The sequence below is a fragment of the Helianthus annuus genome, chromosome 7 (assembly GCF_002127325.2).
Source record: "Helianthus annuus cultivar XRQ/B chromosome 7, HanXRQr2.0-SUNRISE, whole genome shotgun sequence".
In the NCBI taxonomy this organism is placed as follows: domain Eukaryota; kingdom Viridiplantae; phylum Streptophyta; class Magnoliopsida; order Asterales; family Asteraceae; genus Helianthus; species Helianthus annuus.
Genome location: NC_035439.2, coordinates 149,260,598 through 149,273,034, shown reverse-complemented (window position 1 = coordinate 149,273,034; position 12,437 = coordinate 149,260,598). Strand labels below are relative to the sequence as shown.

General features: G+C 37.2%; 1 non-coding gene across 1 annotated transcript; it reads right to left on the bottom strand.

Moving 5' to 3' along the window:
• Positions 1-5,049: 5,049 nt before the first annotated feature.
• LOC118480643 lies at positions 5,050-5,156 on the bottom strand. The gene has a single exon (XR_004863623.1). It is a non-coding gene; the product is annotated as a small nucleolar RNA R71 (small nucleolar RNA).
• Between the last annotated feature and the right edge of the window lie 7,281 nt (positions 5,157-12,437).

The window sequence follows — 12,437 nt, the reverse complement described above, 5'->3', positions numbered from 1 at the left end:
CGTTATGGGGTCCAACTAAATTATTTTATGGGGTCCATAGAAAATTTTATATACCGCTTCTACTATTTTTTAAAAAAAGATTAGGGTCCGGGGACCCCGTTCCGCTTAACGTGGGTCCCCCCCTGTGTAGGTGAGAGAGTGTGTAAGTTAGAGAGAGAAAGGAGAGAGAGAATTCATATTTATGTAATTTATATATATTTTAATTGTTTTACGAAATAGTCCTTTGATATTAAATAAGTGCACAAGAAATTCTTGTAATAGTGAAAAGACAAATGTGCCCTCATGTGCAAGTCACATGACCGGATTTAACAGAAAAATCTAATTGTGTTAGTATTAAAGGACATAACGTGCAAGATTTTAAAACATTACGTACAAAATTTATCAATTTTAAAGACAAAGGACACCGTCTGAAACTGAGTATAAAGATAAATGACAAAATTTACAATTTACTCTTTGTTTAATATTATAGAAAAATGTAACTATTCATTAAAGTATTCAAAAAGTCCACCACTCCCATAAGGGCAATTACTTGTAAATAATACTGCAAACACTTAATTTAGGAGAGCTTACATCTGGTTTTTGTAATGGATCCTCATTTAGCTTCTATCAACAACACTTAGTAAAATGCACGCACGAAGCAGCTATGAGAACACATTGCTTCAGTTGATGCACTGGGATTCATAAAGCATAAGTGATGTGGCGATGCAGTCTAATACAGCGCATCAGTATTTGAACAATCTAGACCACTGTTTATTTATACATCTTACAAATTTTATAATGTTTTTTTTATAATTTATATATTGGTTGAATCACTTTCTGTTTATATATTGATTTTATATATTGTTTAAATAACCCGCTGTTTAATATTTTTATACCTATTTTCTGTTTGTGATTTTATACCTGATTACATAACAAGTGAAAGTATAAATAATTAAATAGATATATAGAATTTTATATATTGTTTAAATCACCTTTTATTTAATGTTTTTATGCTTATGGATTACATAACAAGTGAAAATATAAAGAGATATATTTATTTTATATACTTCATACATGTCTTGTGTTTGAATAACATTTTCTTTGTTTCTAAACCACCTGTTCATTGATTTTACATCTGAAGTAATGCATAGAGGAGATGCACATCCACTATCTTTTGGTATAATATTGAAAGAAAATAGAATTAGCTTTGTATAGATGAAAAAGGCATAGTAGCAAGGATTTTTTTCTTCTTCATTAGTTGAAGAAACACTGGTTTAATTGACCGGAATCAACTGAACCAGGGGGTTTGAATCTGCATAAAAGAGTTAGGTCTTCTCGTTCGATTCGGGGGTGAATGATCTTCTTCCTCTATCAGTCTCTGCAAAACAAATAGCTGTTAGACTCGCCACGGGGAGAATGGAGGTTCTCTCCGTGACCACCCTCCGGCGTGAGAATAAGTACTGGTTTTGATGAAGAAGAAAAAGTGAAAGTGAATGTAACTTGAGAATTATACCTGAATTATCCTTCTATTTATAGCCGAAGTTTGGGCGGGAAAATTTGTTGATGAAAAGTTGACGGAAAGTGCTTTTCCGTGAGCGGTTATTTTTCCCTTCCGTTAATCGCTAACGAGTGTGTATGCACACGGATCATGATCTCGATCAACGGTTAGGATGTTGCCACGTGGAAAGTGGGAAAGTGTAGATCTTCCTTCAATTTCGTGTCATCATCATGACCTTGAGGGAGCCTGGGATGATGCCACGTGGCTAATCGGTTATAACCGAATGGTGGTGCATGATGGAGCCTTCTAGAAGGATACAACTATAATCCTGTGTGGCTCTTCTTCATGTTAATTTTGTGGTAACAGAGAAGTTACTTTTATCCAAGTCTGGATATTATTTATGCGGAAGTGTTTGCTAGGATTGTTTATCCTATCTGCTATGGAGGTCGGCGTGAGCTTTTGTTAGTTTCCTTTTGGCGCGCAGATGTTGAACATTGTTTTCGTTCTAAGTTCTTTTATGTAGAACCAGTGCGCGGCAGCGCAAGGTCTATTAAAGAAGGCTTAAAGACGAGGTTGTGGTATGGTCTCAAGCACCTGTGTAAGGTTAAGGTTTTTGGGACCTTACCCCTTCATTAATTAATTTTTTTTATAACCCACTTAACCCGTTAGAGATTAGGCATAACTTACATCAACAATTCATAAGCAAAGGTTGAAATTTTCAATTCTACTAAACATCCAACTTGCACAAAATGGTAACCACTTCATAATTGTGGGTATGAAATTAGTTGATACCCTACCCAGTTACCCAAACCATGTATCTGAGTCACATAACCAATAATTTGTAGTTTTTATTAACCATATTTGTCTAGTAATATTTCAGTATAATAACTTTTTTTAAATGAAGTATTAACTTTTTTATATGTATTTGATAAAAGAATATATATATTATGTATGCTATAAGTATGAACTTATTTTTTGGAATTTATATCATTATGTATTACTGATGTGTGTAAAATACAACATATAAATTACATCAAATGAGGCATAAAACTAACCCTTTTTAAGTACTAATGTTGGAAAAAGAGTGTTTTGTCTTCCTTTTGTATTTTCAGGATTAAATGAGCTCAAATTAACAAAAGAAGCAAAAAGGCAGCTAAATCTAACATAAATACAAGAAAATGAACATAAGTGGATTGCCCGACCCCTCGATAGCATCCTCCCAAGTAAAACAGAGAAGACAGAAGACTGAACACGCCCGGTGCTCAGCCAGCACGGGGTCGTGCCCAAGAAGCAGCAGATAAGACAAACCTATAGAAGTTTCTATCGCCCACCACGGGGCCGTGCCCAGTGAACACAGGGGCGTGGCGAAAGTACTGCAGGCGCATTAATTGTAATTGCGAATTACAATTAATGAGGAGAGAGATTGTCAGACGGGAACGGGGCCGTGTGCAGCGGACACGGGGCCGTGCCCAGGCTTCTGTTCAGCCTATAAATAGGAGTCCTTGGCTTCATTGCAACTCATCCCTTGGCACACCACCTCTCTCACACTTCATCCACCACCCACCACCATCACACTTCATCCACCACCCACCACCATCACAACACCATCATCCATCACCATCATCCATTTTCCATCATAGAGTGTGTGAGTCGTCTCGGGATCCAAGATTGATCGTAAGAGTTCTTGACAATCAAGGCCATGTTTGCCTAAGTCTCTTACATCACTTGGTGAAGACAAGTGTTTAGTATAATACTTTTTATTTTTAATCTTTTGCACTTTTTATTTGGTTTTGTATTAATGACTTTAATAACCAGTTGCTTATGTTGAAGGTGATTCTTCCTTATCGTTTGTCCGTGGTGTCTTGGCATTATTTTACTGTCTATATAAAATAAAAGATTTTCACCATTCATATCTCCACGGTCTATATGGAGGTATGTTGGCTACCTGGTCGGGGGTTAAGGGAACGGTTTGGTAAAGGTCTTGCCCTTGTTCAGCGTTTAGAGGTCCTGCAAGGGACCTGGGTCAAATTTAGTAGGATCTCCTTCAATACCCATAGGTATTGGATGGCGGGGATCCAAACTCTTTGACCCCCTCATAAGTTAACTACTATTAATAATATAACCCGGCTATTTAGGACTGTATCCCTGCTGACTCAGACTATTTAGTCGAGGGTAACGTCACCTCCAAAAGAGGGGCCTACCATAATTTGCATTAATAACTTAATTCATTATCTTTCAATAATCCGACCCTTTAGGATTGTATCCTTGCTGACTCAAACTACTGGGTTGAGGGTAACGTCGCCTTCAAAAGAGGGACCTACTACAATAACTAAGATAATCTCTTAAACAAGTGCAAAAGTGCGAAAATAATCAAAGGTTATACTAATACACGAGTCGGATCCAAGTGATTCATCTTGTCTATCTGTTTTTATTTTTATTTTTATTTTTCAGCATTTAGTTAGTTTTATTTTCTTAGTTTAAAAATCTTTTCTAACATTTTGATTTGGTTAGACGTTGAGGATAAACCGGTACTAAAAGCTCTTGTGTCCTTGGACGACCTCGGTATCTTACCAACACTATACTACGTCCACGATGGGTGCACTTGCCCATATGTGTGTTTAGTGTTAGTAAATATCGTGTTTTATAAATTTAAAACTTGGCTAAAAGTGTAAAAAGGGCTTAATATATACATCTAAAACATATTACACTACACACGCATCAAGTTTTTGGCGCCGTTGCCGGGGACACAAGGATTTTAAGAAAGTTAGGAATCAACGGCCTAATCATTTTTTTTTATTTTACTTTTTAATTTTTAGGATTTTCTTAGTTTTTCAGCTTCTACAGAGCTCAGCACGGGCCGTGCCCAGCGTTGTTACTGGCGGTTTTTAGTTTTCCAAGTTACAGAAGGCTGACCACAGGGCCATGTCGGTGCAACACGGGGCCGTGTCCAACTCTCCAGTAACTGGGATCTGGAAAACAATCACTGTAACTCCGACCACGGGCCGTGTTCACTGAGCACGGGGCCGTGGTGAACCTTCTGACCAGCATTCTTTTTTGTTTTTATTGCAGGACTTGGAACCAGCCGCCACCCCTACGTAGTGTATGAGCTCCAGTTCTAATAAGGACATAAAAGAACCTCTAGAAGAACCCGAACGCTTTCTCAGAAAAAGACTAAAAGCCAAAAACCAAGAGAAGGTTTCGGGAAACGTACCCTCATGGATTATCTACGACCCACCATACGTAATCTCGGCGCCGCTATCAATGCACCGAATGTTGAAGCCAATAACTTCGAACTTCGGCCGCATTTGATACAAATGCTTCAAAACTCCGCAACCTTTCATGGGCTTGCGGACGAGGATCCCCATCTATATATTACTAATTTCTTAGAAATATGTGGTACTTTTCGGATCAATGGAGCATCAAATGACGCCATCCGCCTCCGAATGTTTCCTTTTTCACTAAAAGACCGAGCAAAAGGTTGGCTTAACGCCCTCCCAGCTGGTTCGGTAAACACCTGGGATGAACTAGCCCAAAAATTTTTATATAAGTATTTCCCTCCCGCTAAAACGGCTAAATTAATGACTGAAATTAATACATATTCACAAGAGGACGGGGAATCCTTATATGAAACTTGGGAAAGGTTCAAGGAGCTATTGCGAAAGTGTCCACATCACGACCTTGCAATATGGCAACAAGTATCCACTTTCTATAATGGGTTGTTGCCACACACAAGGCAGACACTTGACTCTAGCTCCGGGGGACTTTTAGGTAATCGCCGCCCGCATGAAATATATAATCAAATTGAAGAAATTGCTCAAACCAATTTTCAGTGGCACACTCCCCGAGGCAATAAATCTATTGCCCCGGGCGCCCATAAGGTTGATGAAAGCACTTCTTTACAAGCCAAATCGAGGCCCTTTCTTCGAAAATAAAAAAATTGGAAATGACAAAAACAGTCTCGGTTATGGCTTGTGAAGGGTGTGGTGGGCCACATAAAAATTGGAGTTGTATGAAAGAAACAGACGATCAACAAGAGTCGGTAAGCTACATTGATAATAGACCTAGGCCGTCGGGTCCTCCAACGGGCACCTGCAACCAAGGATGGCGAAATCACCCTAACCTTGGTTGGAGAGAACCCGACAATAGTAGTAACCAACAAAACCAACGAACAAACTTTCAACAACCAAGAAATGAGTCACAAAATTTCCCTCAACAACAAGGTGGACGAGAAAGGCTTGAAGATACTATATCTCGCCTCATCTCCGACACTGAAAAGAAAAACTCGGAAAGGTTTCTACAATTAGAATCAAATTTTAGAAATCAACAAGCTAGTATTCAAAACATAGAAAAACAAATAAGTCAACTAGCCCAAAATTTTTCTGAGAGACCACAAGGCGCATTACCAAGCAATACCGAAACAAACCCAAAAGCGCAAGTTCATCTCATCACATTACGAAACCGCACCGTGGGTCCTACGGAAGTGCCACTGCCTACCGAGGAGACTATACCGTCGCCTCTACAAGAGAAGGGTTCCCCGCCATCACCAGAGCCTACCAAGGCTCCTCGGGTTCCGTACCCTGGTAGGTTAATCCGTCAAAAGACCAATGAGCAATTCGCAAAATTCGAAAGTCTACTAAAACAATTGCATGTCAACATTCCTTTTATTGATGTCCTAACCCAAATGCCCAAATATTCTAAGTTCATGAGGGACTTCCTCACTCATAAAAGGAAAATTGAAACTTTGCAAATAGTTAACTTAGGCGAAGAATGCTCTGCCCTCGTACTCAACAAACTCCCCCAAAAGAAAATCGATCCCGGAAGCTTCACGATTCCTTGCTAGATCGGGGACTCCCCCGTTCGTAATGCACTAGCCGACCTTGGGGCTAGCATTAACCTCATGCCCTCATCAATGTTCAAAAGACTCGGCCTAGGAACAACGAGTCCTACAAAAATGAGCATACAACTTGCTGATCGATCCGTCAAATTCCCGCAAGGTGTCATCGAAAATCTCCTAGTCAAGGTAAACAAATTTGTCTACCCGACCGACTTTGTCATACTTGATATGGAAGAAGACACCAAAGTCCCCCTCATACTAGGGAGACCATTTCTCGCCACCGCACAGGCAGTGGTAGACATGAATGACAGAACGCTCACCTTAAGGTACGGGGATGAGGAAGTAAAGTTCGGGGTTGGGAAGAGAATAGAGGACGATGACCCGGTCAACTACATGAAGGTTATTGATTCGAGTTTGGATGCTGCTCTCCGACGGTGCAACATGGGATGCAAGACATCCCACTCAGAAAATATATAACCTCACCTTGGGTCTAGCCAAGGACACTTATAAACGTGGCGCACCACGGAGGCATTCCGCAGAACTATCTTTAGTTTAGTTTAATCTTTTAGTTTTAATTTGCAGGAATAAAACACACTCATGGTAGTAAAGGATGATAAGGGAAACGAGAAACATGGCCCCATGCACAAGAACAAGGCCACACGACAACAATTTCTCCATTACAGTAGGTTCAGCACGGGCCGTGCCCAGCTAACACGGCCCCATGCTGAACACCCTGCAGAAAAATGCCTAGTTCAGGTAACTGGACACGGGCCGTGTTCACTGAACACGCCCCCGTGTCCAGGCTTCTGTTTCTTTTCTTTGATTTTCGTTACTGGCACCTGAACACGGGGCCGTGCCCGGTCCCCACGGGGCCGTGTCCAGACTGCCAATAACATAAATTTTTGCTTTTAACACCATGTTACACATTGAATCAACCTAAAAATCTATTTTTGGGACACATTGAGGACAATGTGTAATTTAAGTGTGGGGGGGGGATGCTAAAACCTTGAATTTTGCAAGTCCTAATAACAAGCCTTACACAAAACTCTATTGGAACTGCTAATCACCCCAATTTTTTTTTCAAAAATTTTCATTTTTTTTACTTGTCTAAAGTTTAAGTTGGGAATTCTAAGACTAATAAGGTTATATTTTTACAAATTTACAACCGATAGCGTCGTGATAAAAAGAACCAACATAAGAAAATTATGAAACGGCATGACAAGCTTAGTTAAAATTCGATTATATATACTTGATCACATAGAAAAACCCATTCCCACAAAAGTGAGTTTTGAGCCTTTATTGAGCATACAAATATACATCTTTACGCTAAATGCTCATTTTTCGTTTCTTGTGTGAATAGCCGCTTGGTTCTTACGACTCTAGAACTTGCCACGACAATTCATTCCCGGTCCTTACCAACTTAAACCCAAGTAAGTAAATGATGGAGGCATTAGGACTAACCCTTTTTCTTTCAAAACCATTATTATTATTTTTCTTTTCACCTACCCAAAAACTCCCCCTAGTTAACCCCTTTGAGCCTAAACCTTTTCATTTCTTAACCCTAAACCCTTTTACCCACCAAAAATCCTTTTTATTTTTACCCTTTATTTTAGTAACAAGCTCGGTTTTCGTGTGACTAAAAAAAAAGAGAGAGAATTTTACAATGAAGTTAGAAATAAACAAACAAAGCTCCTAAAACAAAAGCTTGTTTGAAGAAATACTTCATTAAGAATAAAAAGTCACTAAAACAAAATGTTTTACGAAAACCGACGCTTTTTACGCTTTTCGCCCTTTTCTACTAACCACTAACCCAACTACCCACCTTTAGCCCAAGCCTTTACCCAAAAAAAGTCCTCTTGATATTTACAAAGGTAAAAAGTTAAAAAGGAGGAGGATTGATTGCTTGGCAAGCCTATGGTAGGGATAAGTTCCATGCCGCTCTCGAGTGATTCACTAAAAAAGACACCTTCGGCCGAGTGTGAGTGATTTCTCCCGTGAGGTATGTGAACTTGTATATAAATAGAAATTTAAAAAGGCATGTTATGCCCAAATAAGTAATTTCTCTTATGAAACGTTCTAAATAAATCACAACGAACAGGATTGTAAATAAATAAAAATAAAACCCAATAAAGATCTTGGATTCCCGACACTCTATGACAAGCCAAAAGCTTCTCTTCTACCCATTCCATTTGGGAGTGTAAGCCACATATTAAAGAGTTTTGCTTGAGGACAAGCAAAAATTCAAGTGTGGGGATATTTGATGTGTGTAAAATGCAACATATAAATTACATCAAATGAGGCATAAAACTAACCCTTTTTAAGTACTAATGTTGGAAAAAGAGTGTTTTGTCTTCCTTTTGTATTTTCAGGATTAAATGAGCTCAAATTAACAAAAGAAGCAAAAAGGCAGCTAAATCTAACATAAATACAAGAAAAGGAACATAAGTGGATTGCCCGACCCCTCGACAGCATCCTTCCAAGCAAAACAGAGAAGGCAGAAGACTGAACACGCCCCGTGCTCAGCCAGCACGGGGCCGTGCCCAAGAAGCAGCAGATAAGACAAACCTATAGAAGTTTCTATCGCCCACCACGGGGCCGTGCCCAGTGAACACGGGGGCGTGGCGAAAGTACTGCAGGCGCATTAATTGTAATTGCGAATTACAATTAATGAGGAGAGAGATTGTCAGACGAGCACGGGGCCGTGTGCAGCGGACACGGGGCCGTGCCCAGGCTTCTGTTCAGCCTATAAATAGGAGTGCTTGGCTTCATTGCAACTCATCCCTTGGCACACCACCTCTCTCACACTTCATCCACCACCCACCACCATCACAACACCATCATCCATCACCATCATCCATTGTTCATCATAGAGTGTGTGAGTCGTCTCGGGATCCAAGATTGATCGTAAGAGTTCTTGGCATTGACAATCAAGGCCATGTTTGCCTAAGTCTCTTACATCACTTGGTGAAGACAAGTGTTTAGTATAATACTTTTTATTTTTAATCTTTTGCACTTTTTATTTGGTTTTGTATTAATGACTTTAATAACTAGTTGCTTATGTTGAAGGTGATTCTTCCTTATCGTTTGTCCGTGGTGTCTTGGCATTATTTTACTGTCTATATAAAATAAAAGATTTTCACCATTCATATCTCCACGGTCTATATGGAGGTATGTTGGCTACCTGGTCGGGGATTAAGGGAACGGTTTGGTAAGGGTCTTGCCCTTGTTAGCGTTTAGAGGTCCTGCAAGGGACCTGGGTCAAATTTAGTAGGATCTCCTTCAATACCCATAGGTATTGGATGGCGGCGATCCAAACTCTTTGACCCCCTCATAAGTTAACTACTATTAATACTATAACCAGGCTATTTAGGACTGTATCACCGCTGACTCAGACTACTTAGTCGAGGGTAACGTCACCTCCAAAAGAGGGGCCTACCATAATTTGCATTAATAACTTAATTCATTATCTTTCAATAATCCGACCCTTTAGGATTGTATCCTTGCTGACTCAAACTACTGGGTTGAGGGTAACGTCGCCTTCAAAAGAGGGGCCTACTATAATAACTAAGATAATCTCTTAAACAAGTGCGAAAATAATCAAAGGTTATACTAATACACGAGTTGGATCCAAGTGATTCATCTTGTCTATCTGTTTTTATTTTTATTTTTATTTTTCAGCATTTAGTTAGTTTTATTTTCTTAGTTTAAAAATCTTTTCTAACATTTTGATTTGGTTAGACGTTGAGGATAAACCGGTACTAAAAGCTCTTGTGTCCTTGGACGACCTCGGTATCTTACCAACACTATACTACGTCCACGATGGGTGCAGTTGCCCATATGTGTGTTTAGTGTTAGTAAATATCGTGTTTTATAAATTTAAAACTTGGCTAAAAGTGTAAAAAGGGCTTAAAATATACATCTAAAACATATTACACTACACACGCATCAATTACATATTTTAAATATTGAATGTTTTTTATGGTGATATTAATATGTATGTAATTTATCATACTATAATCTATATTAATAGTTATAAACAAAAAAAAAAAAACTATATTTAAAAAATTAGAATGGTAAGAAAAAAAAGTAGTTGCAACTCTCGAAATGTAATTTTTTATAACAAATTAATAGGTATAGCGGATATCCGCGAGCGTCTGATACCCGACGGTGATTACCCGATAAATACATGGTGGATATTAAACATGGTGGATATTAAACCATGTATAAGACGTAGGACATGGGTCACAATTATAATAAAAATTATATAAATAAATATAAAAATTGTAAAGACACTCTCTTTACATAATTTTGGGAAATTGTAGTACTCGTACCGTGTACAAATCCATACAAAATTAAATATGAAATACAACATATTTAAATAAATCGATTCAAATCCCTGTCTTTGTCAAGCGCTTGAGAAGCGTCTTCTTGTACAATTTTCGCTACGAGAACTTGAACTGCGTCTCTTTGTGCAATCCTTTTTGGCTACAAAAATGAACAAACTGATGTTGACGGTTATGGCTGAGGCACGTGTTCAACACCCTTCCCTTAAATTATATTTCGCGCCTTTACTAAAGATGATGCGTCTGTTTCCCGGGTACAACAGCCGAAGCAGTATATACTGCCGGAAATGGCCACGTACCCGAGGTTACACCGGGTAAAATCATAGTGTTAGACCTTTTGGAAATTAAGAATAGAAATGTAGTTGAATCACGTAGAGAAACTTATCTCTATATGTTTCAACATATGGGTCATCAAGTACTTCTCCAAGGACTCTTCGTGCATACATCTCTCTTTCTTGTATCTTTTTACTTATATTTTTTCTTTTCTCTAACTCCGTCAAAAGAGGCACATAGCCTACTAAGTATGCAAGAGCCATGGGTGGTGAAAAGTCCAACATAATTAGAGACTTAATTTTGCCATAAAATCTCTAATCAATTGCCATAAAAGAAAATCTACTCAAGAGTTGTCACCAATACACCACATGAAGAGTTTATATAATACTAGTTTATAGTCCCGTGTCTTACACGGGTTGAATGACAAGACTGCTTGTATTCGAAGAACAAATTAATTATAAAATTTGAATTATTCTTGATATTGTACTTGTTAAAAATAAGTTTTGATATGAACACATATTACCCTAACATGAACTATCCATACCAAGTTAAAGACAATATAACATTACTCACTATAAATGGCATGTTTAAGCAAATATTTTATATTTATTCGTTACTTTAGTAATAATAATTAGATATACATAAAATATATATATATATAATAATTAAATTTCTATATTATGTTATGATACGATACGTAAAGAATGTGAAGAAATTTCTTAAATCTCATCCTTATCTTGGGGAATGAGACGAAGTAGAAAAAAATCGATGAACACATAAAGGCTTCTTTAAAATTTTGGGATGATAACGAGAAGACTCTTAAATCTTAATTGAGATAGAGTTGGTGGCTGAAAATGATGGTGATGGAGATGGATTGTGATGGGTAATGATATATCTAATTCTAATAAAAAATTTCAGTTAATGTCATATAATATTCTCTCTTTCAATACATTAATAATATTATTAATTAATTTTTGTTTGAATTAATAGATAAATTCATCATAAAATATTTAGTTGAAATAATCACTTCACTACATTATTTCTAATATATAAACTCAAATCCGAGTGTTATTATTTTACATATTTTTTTGTGGTGTTGATATAAAATATTGATGTATATAATTAAAAAAATAACATTTTTAATAATGTAACACTATAAAAATAACATTTTAATAACGTAACATCATGTTTCTTAGACAATAGTAATTAATTTTTTTCTCAAACTTGATTTACGCAAAACAGATAACGTAAACTAAACCATATGCTTATCCATTTTAAGAAATAATAAAGTCATAGGTTTAAAAATTAAAGATAACTTATATATTTTTTAATCATAAATTAGAATTAGATAGTAATTAATAATATCGTTAATATTAAATGTATGTGGGATTATGCTTATCCATTTTAAGAAGTAATAAAATCAAAGGTTTTAAAATTATAGATAGATAAATTATATATTTTTTTAATTATAAATTAGAATTAGATATTAATTAATAATATCATTAATATT